Source organism: Podarcis gaigeae (assembly GCF_964106915.1).
Source record: "Podarcis gaigeae genome assembly, chromosome: 17".
NCBI classification, from domain to species: domain Eukaryota; kingdom Metazoa; phylum Chordata; class Lepidosauria; order Squamata; family Lacertidae; genus Podarcis; species Podarcis gaigeae.
Window position 1 is genome coordinate 20108595 of NC_139694.1, and position 18205 is coordinate 20126799.

The 18205-nt window shown below is 40.8% G+C and overlaps 1 protein-coding gene across 32 annotated transcripts in view; it reads left to right on the forward strand.

The window, feature by feature from the left end:
- The window catches only part of PTPRD (protein tyrosine phosphatase receptor type D), a 1161589-nt gene that overhangs the window by 135116 nt on the left and 1008268 nt on the right, over positions 1 to 18205 (forward strand). For all 32 annotated transcript variants that reach the window (XM_083718180.1, XM_083718169.1, XM_083718207.1 and 29 more), the window contains one exon: positions 14316 to 14357. The gene's annotated coding sequence lies outside the window, so the exon portion shown is untranslated. The remainder of the gene's footprint in view (positions 1 to 14315; positions 14358 to 18205) is intronic.

Genomic DNA, 18205 nt, shown 5'->3' on the forward strand with positions numbered 1-18205 from the left:
AATTCAAATGTCTTATCTTCAGTGGTCACAGTGGTAGAACATATGCTCAATTTGTATCTGTAAGAAAGTTCAAAACAAACTAAGCACTGGGCAAGCGATCCAGGAATTGTGTTTAATGTGCTTAATCTACTGTATAGCTTGATGCACATTTAAGAAATAAGGGTGTGACAGTACAGGTTGCTAGGGCTAATGTTTATGAGCTTTTAAAGATGATGATATTGAACCTACACTTCCAGACGTATGCTGTTAGATTTGCTCTATCTTGTGTACAACTTCTTCTTGCTTAGAAATTATAAATGTAGACCATCACTTCAAACAGCTAAATCACAAATTTGCCCGCAGAGAAATTAATGTGTTTTACTAGCAAGCTTTGAAAATAATACCACACCATTCATGTAGAACATCTGTTCAGCAGTATAAAATGCTTGACTTCATTTTTTTCCAAGTACATTTTTTAAATAAAAAAGGCAATTTCCTACCAAAAAAACTTCATATAATACCACTAAGTCGAATCCAGGGGGAGAGATCATCAATTCCTGTTGGGAGGCTTGCTTAATTATACCCCCCAGCTACTTAATATTTTAATGCTGAAGAACATAGCTAACTTAATTAGGTATCTTTATGTTGATGGAAAGCTTTAGAAGGAATACTTTTATTGTAGAATTGTATACTATATGTCCTTTTATCCATTACTGTTTCAGATAAGGTCTAAAATATGTTTGGTCTTTTCTTAGTCACTATATTAAAATTATCATGCATATGTATAAAGGTAAGGTGTAGTTCACGTAATAATTCATCTGTATTTAGAAGAATTTTCCAGTATAGCTGTGCTGGTTTCTGGAAGTGGCTGTACTAACATATTCGAGCCATGCATCTGTGCATTAATTGCTGTGTAATTTTCACTGAAAGCCTGCTTTTCTCTTCTGTATTTAATCTTCCCTTTACACCTATAATGTTTTATATTTTAAACATCTTTATGCACAAAACACGAAGTAAAATACCGCACCACAAAGTAGCAAGAACTAAGTAAGTGGAGTAGTCATCAGTCCTCCATGGTTAAGCATACACTGAAAAATGGGAAACAAATTTAAAACTCCTTCTGTGTGGCTTTTTAATATGAAGTGATGGTGTGAATATCATTTCCATGGCACAATGGAATGCTAATAAATGAGATAAATAGCTTTATGTGCAAAATAATAATAATAATAACTGCAACGTATTTTGGTTGCGCCTGTCTATTATTATCAAATATTATGGTATTTCCCCATATATCCGACTATGTTCCTTGCTTTAAAAATTGGGGGTCATCTTATACACAGAGGTTCAGGCTCTGGCTCTGGCACAGGCAGCCTGGGCTCGGGTTCAGGTTCTTGAAATATGGCAACCCAAACTTTGGTTGACCTCCACAAATTTGGCCAACTTCGCTCAAAAAAGCTCAACAACTTTGGGCAACCTCCCTGCAAAAAGCTCAAAGTTGTTCTGTTTGGTTTTTTTAAAAAATGATTTATTAATTTGGGGTTCAAAAAAAACAGGGGTCTTCTTATACATGGGGGCATCTTATATATGGAAAAATACGGTAATTATATACAGATTCTGTTGCGCAGATTAAAATACAGGTTTAAGGACAAAAAGGCCCATTACTGCTCACAGCGGTGGAGGACTCTGCAAGCACATAGGCTTGCAGTTTTGCAGCACTTCCTAAAACACTTGTGTGCATTTCAGGAGGTCTTGCTTGGCTGTTAAACCTGAGCCCACATCCATTCATCCTCTTTGAAATCACCTCTTCCCTATTTTCTTTGCAAGAGCCTTCAATTTGCCTCTCCCTTCAGCCTCTTGAGCTAACCCAAAAAAAGAGGGGGGGATGCAAAAGTTTGGTGCAGTGCTAGAAATACTGGTTGGAGCTTTGAAACCACCTCTTCATTTCTTCAACTTGCCTTTTTTTTTAAAGTGGAGTTCAGCCTGCTCCATTTTTCCTCCTAAGAATATCTTTTTGTTCAGTTTTAAATGGTTCCCATCACCTGTTTATATCTTTTTTAACTCCCAAAGAGGTATCTGGTAGATTTCCTTTAAGTTAGACAAGCCATAAATATCTCCCCAGGACTGAATAGGTGTTCTTTTATTAAGTCCATAAAAGGGTAATAAAATAAAGACTTGGAGAACCACACTTTCCAGATAGGTCAAGATTGCTCTCAAAGAAGTTCACATTGTCTGTCACATCTTTCTCCCCCTGGGGTGTATTTCTGCTCATTTTAACCAAAGCTTTAGTTACTAGAATAGATAACATTCTGCCTATTATTATTATGTTTTGAGATGGTGCTTTTTGACATAACTCTGCTAAGAAACAACTTAAATGCATCAATAATAACTATAAGAATATTCTGAATGTTCCTGTGAGAAATACTTAAAATATGCATTGGTTTTTAAATAACTAGAAATTGAGATGAATTTTGGGCTGCCTGACAAAGCTTTTTAAGAAGCATATTTTAGAGGAGTAAATATTACTTGATAACACTGGGTTGTAAATATATTCTTGGGGATCTATAGAGCTATGCTAGAATTATCCAATTGTGTCCACACACCAAGAGATTTTCCGCCCCCCCCCCCTTGCACACAGCTTACTTTGCAGTTTCAAAATCAGCTAGCTATGCAAATAAAGCTCTCTTGGGCATACAGAACTGGTTACATACTTCTTTAGAAACTAGCCCTTGTTAAAGGTCAAAAGAACGAAAAGCCAAAAATGAATCATTCCACAATTATGTATTATTCAGATAACCAGTAATGAAAGCTATCCTGATTTTTTGTGTAAGGCTAATTTGTGTGCATGCATGCTTTTGGTAGTATGAATTACTGATATGTTTTTGGAATGCTAGCTTGTGTGGCATGTATTTTATATAACAAGATTCAGTACAATTTTCTTAAGGTAAAGGTACCCCTGCCCGTACGGGCCAGTCTTGCCAGACTCTAGGGTTGTGCGCTCATCTCACTCTAGAGGCCGGGAGCCAGCGCTGTCCGCAGACACTTCCGGGTCACGTAGCCAGCGTGACAAGCTGCATCTGGCGAGCAGCACACGGAACGCCGTTTACCTTCCCGCTGGTAAGCGGTCCCTATTTATCTACTTGCACCCGGAGGTGCTTTCAAACTGCTAGGTTGGCAGGTGCTGGGACCGAACGATGGGAGCGTACCCCACCGCAGGGTGCTGAGGTTTTACCCACAGCACCACCCGTGTCCCCCACAATTTTCTTAGCAGTTTGGAATATAAAGATTTCTTATTTAGACACCACTGAGCTCGTTGCAACACCTTCTTTGCAGTAATAGTTCAAAGGGTTCTCTGTTTGTATTCTAGTCACATTTTCTCATGGAGATTTTGAGATATTCCTCTTGTGCATGACCCCCCCCCCCCCTTTCATATAATGACGGTCATTACCTTGCCCTGGAGTGAAGACTAGATAAATGGAACAAAGTTTTATTAAATAGCTAACTTGCAATGGGCCCTTCAGTCCCATGGTCTGGGAAGGTGTCCCCAGGACCACAGCATAGAGAGGGGTTTGTCCTCTGAGAGAAGACCCAACATTGTAGGTCCCACTCCTACCATGGCAGAAAGTTCTGCAGCTCTAGTCTCAGAGCTCCAACATCAAAATGAATTGGTGTTGTGCCAGGACAGATTGGCAGGAGTGAATGGATCCAAACATGTTTCCAGACCTTCTCAAATCAGGGACAGAATTGTGGCCATTCTGGCACTGTCATAGTGAATTTTCTTACCAGTTCAAACCATTTAGGAAATAAACAGAAACACCTCAGAGGAGGCAAGAATGCCACCATGCCTCCACCTTTCCTTATGGTTTGTCCACCATTGGTTCTCCCATCCATCGACCTTTAGACCAGCAGCCTTTAAACTCCCAGCCTCTCATCCCTTCAATGTTGCGGGTATCCTATCTATGAAGGTAGAAGCTGAGAGGGATCGTCTTCATCTTTCCTTCATACATTAACTCTAGGGATAATTATTCTTATCTCACTTCTGCCAGCCAAGCCTGCTTACTGCAGAAAAGCCTGATGGGCCATGAAAGCCACTCCCCCTCCCAGGGGGCAGAGTTGCAGGCAGGCCACATGCTCTCCCTGTGTGCTTGGGGTGTGTGTGTGGCAATGCCGCCCAAGTCAGAGGGAGTCCTGACCGCAGTATGCCCCTCAGCCAACCAATCCGGTCGACTGGGGGTGTGTGGCTTGCATTATTTAAGCAGCCGCGTGGCTGGGGGGTTCTCCCTTCTCCCTTCTCCTTCATAATATTTCCCACCCTCCCACCCTGTTTTCATGTGTTCAGCATCTTGGCCTTGCTATGGGCCATGGTTGGTCGCCTGTTGAAGGGGCCTGGTAGGAATTTTCCCACTTGGCAAATTGGCACCAACCATGTGGTTTCTGCCTACCTCGTAGCAATCGTCACAACGTTGTAAGGTTTGACGGTTAGGCATTGGTAAAACCTGGTTTATGGGAGGGGATCTTGTAGCCTTTACCTGCCCCTCCTCTTTAAGGGTATTCCGTTAAAAGGATCTGGGGGGGTGGATCTCATCCAACGCCCGGCTAGGGGCTAGGGCCATGCCATGACCCCATCGGGGACCCTGGGGGAGTTCTCAGTTGATGAAATCAACAGGGCTCCCACTACTGGTGGTTGACCCTTAGCAGACTACTTGCATGGCGGGCAGGAGTCAGATATAGTTGGGTCAATTCCAATGCCTAAGCCAATACCTCTCACATTCTGTAACCAATAAAGTTGTGGCCTTAATTATCCCATTAACCCACAATACTGGTGTCCGTGTGTTTTATTATTCAGTGGTGACTGGGAGTGGCCACCGGGATCATATAACACCAGTCCTGAGATCTGCATTGGCTCCCAGTACATTTCCAAGCACAATTCAAATTGTTGGTGCTGACCTTTAAAGCCCTAAACAGCCTCGGTGTACCTGTATACCTGAAGGAGCGTCTCCACTCCCATCGTTCAGCCTGGACACTGAGGTTCGGCTCCGAGGGCCTTCTGGCAGTTCCCTCATTGCGAGAAGTGAGGTTACAGGGAACCAGGCAGAGGGCCTTCTCGGTAGTGGTGCCTGCCCTGTGGAACGCCCTCCCAATCAGATGTCAAGGAAATAAGCAGCTATCCTATTTTTAAAAGACATCCGCAGTGGCGTGTCTGCGCACACGCAGGTTGTGATTCGGCACGTCTGCACATGCACAAAGCATGATTTAGTGCTTCTGTGCATGCACAACCGCCCAAACCCGGAAGTAACCCATTCCAGTACTTCCGGGTTTTGGCATGTCTGTAACCCGAAAAAACGCAACCTGAAGCGTCTGTCACCCAAAGTATGACTGTACTATTTTTTATAGCTTACTTTTTTACTGATAGATGCCAGCAAATACATAGTAATATCATTACTGCCACCTGCAGAATTTTCTTTGGACAACTTTCTTCAGGGATATGCAGTGGAAACCAATGTTTCAGCTAATTAAGAGCACTGAATTTCATGAACGGTGTCCTGAAACGAGAGTGTGGTTAACTGAATATCCTAGCTACTTTAAAATCAGTTTGAGAACATGGACGCAAGATTCTCCATAAAATTTCAGCGACTGGAGAAGCCCTCCTGTCTGGGAAGGTTCAGAATGAGTGCATCAGATGCTTCTGTTTTAGGAAGAGGGAATGAGCAGTGAAGGGTTCCTCCCCCAGCAAAAAATAAATGAGAGAGGAAAATAGGTTTTGAGAACAGTTTATTCTATTTCAAATGGCAATGAAGTTACCCTCTGCTATTTGATAGCAGAAGAGAGATTGGCTGGCTAAACATTAAGAAAGGAGAAATTAAATATCGCAAAAGTATTCAATATTGCCCACTTGACATACCTCCTCTTTACGTTTCCCTTAAAAGCAACAACCCCAAAATGTGACGATGGAGCATCCAGTTTCACCAGACACACCAATTAGTTCTGTTGCTGTGCAGTTTTCGGGAGCAATTGTATCATTAAAGCATTTTAAATGCACTGTCAGCAGGAAACATGACAATAGCTGCCAGCAAAATATATATATCTCTGAAGACTTTAGCAACTATTTGTTTCACTTTGCAGTGCCTCTTAAAAACCATGCATTCTTTCCCCTTGCAATTCAGAAGAAACTGAATTTTAAATTCTTATAAAGAGAATTTTGGAAGATAAAAATATCTGACTCTGGCAGCTCCTATCATTTTGTGATAGTGTTAATATTTTGCATATTTCACTTTAGCATCCTTCATAGAAGGTGAGAGCAAAATAGCAAAATCAGGAAACTTGTTAACCACTTTGCAGTTTTTTACTTAAACAATTACAGTGGAATTCTCCTCAACATAGAATTCCTCTAAACATGTGCTTTTTCCAGTTGGTTGGACCAGGAATCTCCAAATCCTGATAATGTTACCTTTCTGAAAATAATGTTTAGGCCAAATATCAGCTTTTGAGGAGGAGAGCCATTGTTAACAGCATCTCCCATAAATGTGTTTTACAGCCTGTAACTTAGTTTATCTTCCCATACCTAGAGAAACGTGAATTTTCCGAAGGGGTCATAAAAACAAAATGGGAGGGGGGGGCAATAATCCCCATGGACTGGCTACTTCAGGCAGTTGGATTTAAAGGATGAACCATGAAGCATTGCTGGCCTCAGACTGCCTTGCAAAGGCATCCTCAGGACTACGGATTCTGAAGAGGACTCATAATCCAATCTGGCTCATGAGCAGACCAGATCAAATTGAGTATGCTTTGCAATCTGACTTTAGAGTCCTTTTTTATTCCTAGCAGTAGGAAAAAAGTTAGAAAATATCACCACCTCCACTTTATCTATGGCAAATTCCACATTGCTTTTCCCTTGGAAAAGCAGCTGTTGAGCTGTGCTTACAGATAAATGTTTCCTATTTTCTCGAGGACAGGCCTTTTGTCAAATGTGTGATAACTTGATCCATATATTAGCAAAGAGAAGTATGTTTACAATACCTAGGTGTTTTGAGGTTCACAAGAGTCAGCTTTTCCCCACAAAGTCATATGTATTGCTGACTGAAGCAACTGACAGTGTGACTTACTGTCTACCGGTACCAGGAAGATTATTTACCAGCTATTCCATAGTAATATGACACAAAAGCTAGACCTGTTTTTATTTCTGATAGAACTGGTCATAAGAGACTTCTTGCTGCCTGAAGAAGTCTGCAAAATTGAAGTTTTTGTTTATGCTATTGGGACTGCATATTAGAAGGCGTCAAATGCTGATATTTTTATCAAACATATACTTACAGATTTTAAAATTACTTCACCTTCCTAGAGCATCCCATTTGTCATCAAAGGGTTTAACTTAGCATCCAAACACAAATTAAGATACTAAGTCAATTATTAACTCTGTACCTTTTCAACCCTCGTCAATAAACGTAAAGCTAGACACACACACACACACACACACACACACACAGCGTTTTAGCAATAGACAAGATTTATTCAAACTTCTAGATCAGTGGTTCCCAAAGTGGGTGGCACTGCCCTCTGGGGCACTAAGACAGAAGGGGGTGACAATGGGTGCTAAGAGGCAAGGGAACAGCAGTGGGTGCTGGAGGTACAAATAACAACTAGACTTCGAGAAGCTGGCATTACTGGATCAAGTTCATCCATTTTCCTGAATTAATTAAACTAAATAGTTTTAACTGGATTTTTTTAAAAAAAATGTGATTAATTGTTGCAGTTTGGGATTTTATTGTGTTATTATCTTCCTTAATAAGTTGTGCAAACAGATATTCCGAATAATGTTTTATATATACATTTTGAAGGGTAGGGTACACTGGGGGTGTGTTTATTGAACTAAGGGGGTGGAGGCCTGAATAAGTTTGGGAACCACTGCTCAAGATAACTGGAGTTCCATAAGTGGAAAACACCCACAAAGCATGCTTCTTTCTAAGTCTTATCTTCCCCTTCCCACCTCCACAGTCACAAGACTGGCCAGTCTTCCTTTTGTTTGCTATTTACGCAACAACAACAAAAAGTACATGCTAACTGCATTCATAGAATCATAGAACTTCACAGTTGGAAGGAACCTCAAGGTGTCGTCCATCCCAATCTCCTGCAATGCAATAATAATAATAATATTATAATAATGATTTATTATTTATACCCCACCCATCTGGCTGGGCTTTCCCAGTCACTCTGGGCAGCTTCCAACAAAATATTAAAATACAGTAATCCATCAAACATTAAAAGCTTCCCTAAACAGGGCTGCCTTCAGATGTCTTCTAAATGTCTGGTAGTTGTTGTTCTCTTTGACATCTGCTGGGAGGGTGTTCCACAGGGCGGGTGCCACTACCGAGAAGGCCCTCTGCCTGGTTCCCTGTAATGTGGCTTCTCTCAGTGAGGAAACCGCCAAAAGGAGCTGTACCTAAGTTTCCAGGCTGAAGCCATTTAGGGCTTTAAAGGTCAGCACCAACACTTTCAATTGTGCTCAGAAACGTACTGGGATCCAATGTAGGTCTTTCAAGACCAGTGTTATATGGTGTTATTTTTCCCACAACATGGGGATGGAACCCCCAACCCTGAGATCAAGAGTCTCCTGCTCTACTGACTGAGCTAACCCAGGACTAATGGATTCTGTATGCAACACCAGATTTCAGCCCTTGCCTGCTGCCTGATCTGTGCAGCTAAAGCAGAAAACATGCTTAACCCACCTTCGCCCTTCACACAAGTGCAACACAGAATTTACCAGACCTGGGGGTGGGGGGTGGTGGAGCTTGGTGGGCATCCCAACACTTCGACCCCTGTGGGCCCAAGATCTCCTTGAAATCTTCCTGGGAAATTCATGCATTGGGTGTGTCTTAAGACCAGACAACAATTCTTAGTGGTAAACCATTTTCTCATACTCTCCCAACAGGAACCAACATGTCTACATTTGAAATTAATGCTGTATTTCTCAATTTTTTAATCAGTCTACTCAAATGTTTGCAGTGATTTCAATTAAGTACAATTGCATCTTTAATTAAATTTCTAATTTAGGATTATGTTTGCTGGGGCATTTTCTTTTTTAGTGGTGTTGCTAAAAATGCAAGTCCTTTTTTGTTTTTAATGGGGAACAGTTACGAGATGCCTTCTGGATCATCTTGTTGAGGTAGAAAGATTTGCCTTTAACAGGCGCTTGACAATAATTGAATAGCAGAAGTGCTTTCCAGTATGGTGAAACAGTAATGGAAAGCTTCAGCTCTCAAATTATGCCCACAGAAAAGCACTGGCAGACAAAAGGTGGCAACTAAGTTGGTATCAAATTGCATCAGTGAAACCTGGAGAAATGGCTCAGTAAATTGAACCAGATGACAGTGTTGATGCAAAGAGAGAAAGCAAAAAAAAGAGAGAGATGGAGAGTGAAGGTTAAAAATAAATTGAAAACATGGCAAATACCCTCCTAGATGTAATATCACATCCTTTTAGTTTGTATTCAGCCTGAAATAAGTTCCCTATTTTTGAGGCATATTTATATCTCAAGTTAGCTGTCCTCTGTGCAACACATTCACACAATCTGCAGCTTTAAAAAACACAATTTTGTGAATCTTTGTACATTCATATCTAGGAGGGCATTTCTGAGCAGAGTTGCTCAGATCAGTGGCGTAGCATGGGGCAGACACAGTGGCAGTTGCTCTGGGCACAAAATTGTTAGAGGCATAAAATTTCAACACCAGTTGCTGCCTCAATACAGCTGCACACTTCCATCGGTGGGCTCCATTGAAAACAGCTTCTCCATACAAACCAGGGAGTGACTTCTCTAGACAACAGAACAAGCCCCCCCCCCCCCAGCTCTGTGGCTGCCATCTCCTGGGTAACACTGACACCATTTGGCAGTTGAATGTGCATGCATACTACGCGTCCCTCCCACCCACCCTCTGTGCAGCGCTGGGCACTGGCAACCCATGCTATGCCACTGCTCAGGATTTTTCTTAAAGTTTGTAAATAACACTATTAATTGTGTTGCTGTTTAAATTCACTTTCTAAATGGAATTATAGCTAATAGCCTAGGCTGTATGCGACTTCCTTGATTTTAGAAAAAAATAAATTACACCTAAGGATGCATTTTATTGCCCACCTTTTTTTTCTTATGACTGAAGATGTGATGCTGTTTTATAGTCTCATAAAGAAAATAAACCTAATGCATTTGGCATTGCATTTTGTGCTCCCTGTATTACGAAAGGCAATTCAAATGGAAAGAGTGAGTGTATATTTTAGCCACTTTGATGAGATTTTGTTCCTTCAATTGAGCTTAGAGAAACATTTTTGCTGCAGTTGCCCAGTTCTGCCCACATATATAACATTTATAACTACATCCAGGATTCCGCCTCTGTAGCAATTTTGAAGATGGAAAATGGAAAACAATGGCATTTATCTGCACTGATTCAAATCAGAATTTGTTGTTCGCTGCCCTGTTGCAATGACTTTGCAAGTAAGAGGCACTGAATGCCCATGCTTCCTTTAATTTCAAAATGAAGGGATTACTTTTGTACAATTTTAAATTTCCAAAAAGAGTGAAACATTGGGCGATTTCTTTGCTCAGTAGTTGTGAAGATCACATTGATTATTTTATCCTATGATTGTTCTAATTACCTTAAAATAGAACAGGGGGATAAGTTTGAATTGGTTCAGATTGAAGTGTGAAACTACCCAATTCACACATTTTAAAACTTTCCAACACTTCTAATCTATTTTCTGAAATTCACACTTCTTCAGATTTTGTGATGCATTTCTATACCCAAGTAAAGTAAACAAAAATGTGCGCATTATGGGAAAGTGTGCATTAAAAATGTGTATGTTATTTAGAATAGCGTATGCATTAAGTTAGGAAAAGTTAAATGCAAAAATGCAAATATGGGGGGAAGTAGTCAGTAAAATGCTGGCAAGTTTTCATGAGCACTTTTTAAAAAATCACAAACCAGTGTAAAAATGTGAGGAACTAAATTTAAGATTGGACGGGTGAGAAACTGAAGGAAACTGAAATCAATAGATTTGTTCATCCCTACCTTAGAAATATTCTAAGCAAATTCTAACCTATACCAAACAGACAGCTAAATCTAATATTAATAGTGAGTATCACATACAATATATAAGTTAAATGGTAAACCTAGAGTGAAGAGTTGTAAGACAAAAATAAACCCTAGTCCAGGGCTTTTTTTCTAGAAAAAGAGGTGCCGCACGTCTTCCTCGCCCACTCAACCCAAAACCGCCATGCTGCTCCAATCGCTGTGCCAGCAGCCTCTGGTGTGCAGCCTCAAACGCCATGCCAATGTGCCACTATGCTACAGAGGTGCCAGGACATACCAAAGAGATGCTGGAACTCAGTTCCGGCTGAAAAAAGCCTTGCCCTGGTCCTTCCTGTAGTGATTTGCACACCCTCCACCACACACTATAGTTCATACTGGGAAGGATAGGAGGGACCAGATTGCAGTGCCCCCAGACATTGAGCAACACAATCCAGGCCCAAAATTCAGCTCAACATCAATTGTGCACCTCACAAAAATCTTTGGCACTCGTTTCCCTTCCCTTATGTACCTTGAATAATCCAAACATGGGAAGAAGCACTATGGTTAAACCTCTGGTCTTAGGTACTGATATGCATCTCTACCTCATCATTCAAGTAATGTGAAGGGAACGGAATTGTGGAGGTTTTAAAAATGATTTATTTGGGGTCAGAACATCTTGACTACTTTGTGTTGCATTCTAAATTAATCGGAAGGGAGCAGACCTATGAAATATAGTGCACGAGATCCTCTTTCCATGTCCTGCCAGATAACTACTTCCATGAAAATGAAAGCCTTACATTGATATTTAAAAGTTTGAGAACTGTAGCATAATTGGAGTATAGGTAAAGGTAAAGGGACCCCTGACCATTAGGTCCAGTCGTGGCCGACTCTGGGGTTGCAGCGCTCATTTCGCTTTATTGGCCGAGGGAGCAGACGTACAGCTTCTGGGTCATGTGGCCAGCATGACTAAGCTGCTTCTGGCATACCAGAGCAGCGCATGGAAACTCCGTTTACCTTCCCACCAGAGCAGTACCTATTTATCTACTTGCACTTTGACGTGCTTTTGAACTGCTAGGTGGGCAGGGACCAGGCAATGGGAGCTCACCCTGTTGCAGGGATTCAAACTGCCATCCTTCTGATTGGCAAGTCCTAGGCTCTGTGGTTTAACCCTCAGCGCCACCTGTGTCCCTAATTGGAGTATAGCGTTCCCCATTTTGCAATGATTGGTGCAATTGGGGAAATGTTGGGAATCCCAATACTTCCCCAGCAATGCCATTGAAGTTCAGAACTGAATGGGTTTGAAAGCTATCCTCTCCATCCCGGTTCAAATTGCTGCAATAATGGCTCCAGTTTTCAAAAATGCAATTGTGCTCTGGTTTGCATGCAGAGCTCTTGCAGAACAAGGGGTCACATTGTTCAGTGAACACTGAGAATGTCAGAATCCTGCACCTACAGCAACATTGCTATGCAGGAAATAAAAGGCTGGCCACAGCTTTTGTTTAATCCACTTCCACTAATTTTGCATTTCTAACTTACGTTCACCACTGTTCCCATGCATCAATGAGTTAGATCTTGGTATTGACGTGGAGGCAGAAAATGAGGCATGTGTTTATCCCAGGCTGGAATGGCTCAATATTTACAAAATATATTATCTAGTTTCTTAATGTGTTTCTTCTTCCTTACTGACAACTGAAAGCTTTATTTTCACCACAGACTGGTGTCTGTGTTGCCATTCGTCCCAATGGAACTAAATTGTGAAACTGGCAAATAGTTTTCTTTGCTGAGTAATAGATATTTCACACACAATCCCCCTTTAGTAGTCTGAAATGCTGCTGGTTTAATCATATCTCTTTGTTGAAGTCAACGCTTTTAAGCAACAATATACTGGAAAGAGAAACTATTTGATTTTATGGTGCCTGAATCAAATAGCAGCATAGGTAGGTAGTAGTTTGTCTAGGATATTAAGTATGATTACCTTGGTAGTATAATAGAAAAATACTTGTAATGAAAGCCTTGGCTCCCATATTTTTGGAACATAGATACAGGTTTATTGACCATTTTAACAAGCTCTATGAGAACATGCAGTTTCATTGCTCTCAACTTTGCTTTTTGAAAAAATTCCATATTTTATATCACCTTTTAAATGTTTGTGATATATACACTATGCAAAAACTGAAATATACTTAAATGTCAAGGTTTAAGGCAGTGTGAGTTAGGGGCTAGAATATTTATTTATTTCTTACTTGTATATCCCACCATTAATTCAAAAGGAGCTCAGGGGTATAGACCAGGAAGATCTGGATTAAATCCACACCAAGTTTACTGGATGGCCTTGGGCTGACTACTAATTCTCAGCTTAACCTTCCCCACACTGAAAGAACTCCATTCATTTTTGGTATCAAAAACTAATCCCTAGTCTCACAATGTGCTCAAAGACACCCTTCTTTGCATCTAACTTTGTGTGTGTGTGATTGTGTGTGTGTGTGTGTGAGAGAGAGAGAGAGAGAGAGAGAGAGAATGAATGAATGAATCTGGTGGTAAATCTTGGGGTTCTGGTAAATAAATAAAAGTAGAACCAACAAGTCTGAAGTCTACCCAGCCTACCTAGTAGTAGTACAATAAATAAAAGATGAGAGATTGGGGATCAATGAGTCCAATTTCCAAAACTGATCTGCAATTTATAAAAACAAAACAGAAATATCACATTTAAATGCACATGATAGATAGGTCAAGTTGAGATATGTATTGTAAAACATGCATTTTCTCTCTAAACACAAACTCTTAAATTGGGATCCATCTCTACCACCACAGCTAGCCGGCCAGCCACTCTCTCCCTACTCTGTCACCATCTCCTCTTCCAATGCACTTACATAGGTGTAGGGGTAGAAACATGTGGAACAAGCCTTCTCTGCACTGGCAGAGCTTCATGCTCCAGCACTGGGGAATGGAGAGCAGGCGGGGGCGGGGCTGGCTCACGTCCCGGGGGCAAGGGGCACCACCCACAGGGGCATGGCGCGCATCCTGAGGGCATAGCGTGCGACCTGCGGGGGCGGGGGGCAGCCGCAATGGCACCCCACTGGGATTGCGTTGCCGGGGGCTGGTGGCTTTAGGTTTCCCATGTTCCCTGGTACCAGGGAAGCTGCTATTGCATTATTTGAGGTAAAGGGTATTTTGAGGTTGTTTATCAGTAATTTATATATCTGTATCTATTTCTTAGATATACTGTAGCTACACATACTTTTAAAGTATATATATATTTAATATGGCTATTATTTACTCTTTCAGGTTTTCAAGAAACTGGATCGTGCTTTTACTGCTTTAATTTTGGTAAGTTTTTAACAAGCTTTTAAGTTATAACTATATTGAAAGTGAACTGCTTTGTTGAATGGCTGTGTTTCATTTGTTGTCTATGTTCTGTCAGGAAGCATTGCTTAAAGCCTTTCAGACATGTTGCTTGCATTACTGTATAAGAAATTATACAGAACTTGATTCTGCATGGTACAGACCACTAGAGCACTTCTCATATTTTCATGATATGAGCACAGAATGGTCAGTCAAAACTTTTCGTCTCTCCCCATCAAATAGCTTGATCTTGGGTGGAATTTACATGCATATAAAGACCACTGTGAAAATGCTCTTTCTTAAAATGTTTTGAAAAAGACATTGGATTTTGCATAGCTCACTCACGCCATCTAGCGTCACATCTGCGTATTGCTCTTTACAACACATTTAAGATGTTCTATTTGCAGCTGTGTAGCTGAGTCCCAGGTGCTCTTCTGTGCAAGAGTTCCATTTATAAACGGAACTCTAATGCCTGCAAGATCTATCTAAAATAATAGATAATTTTTTTAACTTTTGTTGGAAGTTGAGCTTTCTTTCAGTTGCTGTATAAACAAAAAAATCAACAAGTAATCTCTCGGCGCAAAGTGTTACCATGTAAAATGCAGCCATCATGTTTGAATGTCCAAATGTGCCACTCTGTTCTGCTGGCTTTCAGTTCTGCTGACATATTCTATGATGTGAGATGTGGACTGGAAGTGAGAAGGAGAAACTGGTGGCATTGAGATTGCTATATTAATCATACACAATTAAACCTGTCATGCATATTTGGAGTTTTCGCCAGCTGAGTGTTTTTCTTCTACTGCAAACAGTCATATTTAAGTCAAGGAAAGGAGTGTATTTGACACTCTCTTTGTTATGTTACTGCCCTGTTGCTTAGATCTGAATTGTCTTCTTTTAAATTTAGCTGGAAACAGTTTGGCAATACTGTGTGGGTCAGCAAAATATCACACACACACCCTTTTTCTATTTGGTGATTTTACTGTGTTTCCTATTATTTAAGCATTGGTACTTTTCCTTAAAAAATAAATAAGGCTTAAAAAAAAGATTTCAGGATGTAACACCGATATAATAGATTTCTGCTTTTATCTCTCTCTTTTTAGTTGTGCTTTATTGGAAAACACATTGTCAAGGGACAGTTTAATTCTGTTAAGTGTTTTATTAGGAAATAGCTGGATTTGTATTTGGAATCCATTCTAATGCATTATTACTTAGAGTGTGGATTTTGAAGCTAATGTGTGTTGCAAACAGCACATAATTGAAAAATAAGTAATGATAATATATCTTTATTAAATTTTCAAATGGAAGGTATGTGTTTTGCATATTCTTTAGACAGCATTGAAGTTCAGGGTGAAGCTAGCTTCCTTGATCAGTGTACATGTCATAGAAGGTAATTGACAATCCATGTCCACTCAGCGTCACGTTTCCCTGAGTTAGCAGGATGACAAAACGACTGTTTTCCCGCACCCATTTGCCAGATTTCTATTTTCTGGGAAGAAACTGTGTCCTTTTGTGATGAATAGACTATTTAGCTTCTGCCTCCCTCGTGAGGTAGGGCTGCCAAGGGGCTTTTGTGCAATTTACCCAGTAGAACTGCCATTGCCACAGGCCATAGTCCGAACACCTGGGAATTCAAATTTATGAGGTGGAATTCAATGTCACACTCTGGGGGGTGTCCCGTCATCATAAGAATTGCAGCGTGCCTGATAGAATAATCTCACTGTCCCCACCACCCATGTGCAGCTTTGGGGGTTATTCTGACACCCCCCAAGCCAATTTTGTGGGGCACTGGGAGAAAAGAGGGGACAAGTGTTGCTCAAGTATTGCACTGATGGTACTCAGGTGAATAGTGCCCCGGGTATTTTAAAGTGGAAGGAAACAAACTCCAATTGCTGTTCACACGCAGGTTTAATTAGCATTGGGATTCAGTGATTGTCAGACAAAGGAACACAAAGCCAGATACCAGAACTTCCTCTTTTTTGGCTGGGTGTGGATGGTCATGGGTGTCAGCATCCAATCAAATGGACAGAAAGATGAAATAATTTGCTTCATGTGTCCTGCCTTTAGGACACAGATTGGGTTATGTGTTTTGTTTCTTCCTCCCATTGGAGACAGAAGGCTGTTTAGCAGAAAATAAATTCCTTAAAGGCACAGGAGAGGTGAAATTACTGCTAAACTTGCTTCGGGTGAATCCCCGTGTATGCCACAGGACCATGTGAATAACCTGGCTTTGCTCTGAGCAATGAGAGTGCCATTGTCATAAATCTGGGGAAAGCCCCTATGGTGCAGGCCAGCGCTGATCCAAGCAAGTATGAACCACAAGGTTGAAATTGATCCCACTGAACACAGCTTTGTATCTAATGCAAGCAATCCCTATAATTCAGCCATTAATCATCCCTTGTGAATGTATGGGAATTGGAAGGCAAACATATCCTGCCTTAATGAAACAAAGTGCCCTTTCTGCATTTCCCAAGAAATACCTATTCAGTGGGGAGAGAGCACTTTGCTAAAATAAGATTTGTGGGTGGATACATCTTTGCAACTTTTCCTTATGCCCTCTGGCATGACACTTAGTTGGTATGACTCAGGCTAACGCAACAAGCATACTGCCTGCACATTTTGTTATGCAATACACCTAGGTCCAGGGGATCATCCACCTCCAGCTTTCCTTTCCTTGTAACAGTAATTAAACAGACTGTCCAGGGGGCAGTATGAACTGTTTGTACTCTGTATAGCAAACTGCAACAGTCTTTCATTTCAAATACTGTAAAAACTATCCCCATTGTGATCATTGGTAGCTCAGATGACTGGCATCCACCTGTCAAACCTGACCTGTAAGGGATGGAGCAGATAACAATCTAGCCCCTGCCAGTTGAGAAAAACTTCCCTATCCTTAGACTAGATAGGCCTTTGGTCTGATCTCTCTACATTCTTAATGTGCTGAGGTCGGTGGGGAAACCTGCCGGAGTCATACTGCTCCTTCCACCCTCGTTTAACGTAATGTTAATGTCTGTAAAGGGCTTGCTTCAAGATACGATAAATGACACTTGCAGCAATGAAGTGCCAGTGTAGCTTCAGAGAAGATTTTGTGCAAGTAGATGCTTGTAACTACATTAAGAGGCAGAGTGAATAAAGCATGAGCTGCAAAACAGAGTACCTTCTATGAGAGAGGGGGGATAGAAAGGGAAAGAGAAAGAGAACAGGCACTCAATGAGTGTAGGAAGCTATGTTTGGGGAAGCAGCCATTTTGAGATGAATTTTTTTAAAAAACAGTTTTTATTAAGGTTTTCTGTGTTTTTATACTAAGTGTTGCATAATGTTAACTAAAGTTTTTGTGGTCCACCCTTTAGTCTCCAGTGACATCTTTTTTATAAAGCTCTCAGCAGCCAATATTACACCTGTCATCCCTTTGGTTTGAGGGCCAATTATATTTGCCTCTTTTGCTTCCGTTGTTGTTAAAAACCTATCACTATTTTACCTTTTGTAATGAGTTATGTGAAGTAGGAATTGGTGTTCAGCATTCTCAACATCCCATGCTCTTTTCAAGAATATCCCCTCATTTCTTACTGTCAGATAGAATAGTGCTATAGTTAGAAGCAAATCCAGCTATTTCCCCTTCCCTTATCCATGGTACTCTATAAATAGTGTTTAGGGGGAATAGCACTGCACAATAACAATAATTAAAGCACTCATAATTAGGTCATATATTTTCTTCAACATAAGCAAAACAACTGGGCAAATATTTGTGTATCTATTTTATATGAATGAATGGATAATTGGACCCTTGGTTCTTACTGTCCTTTTTTTCGTTTTTGTTTTTAAACAATTAAGCCTTA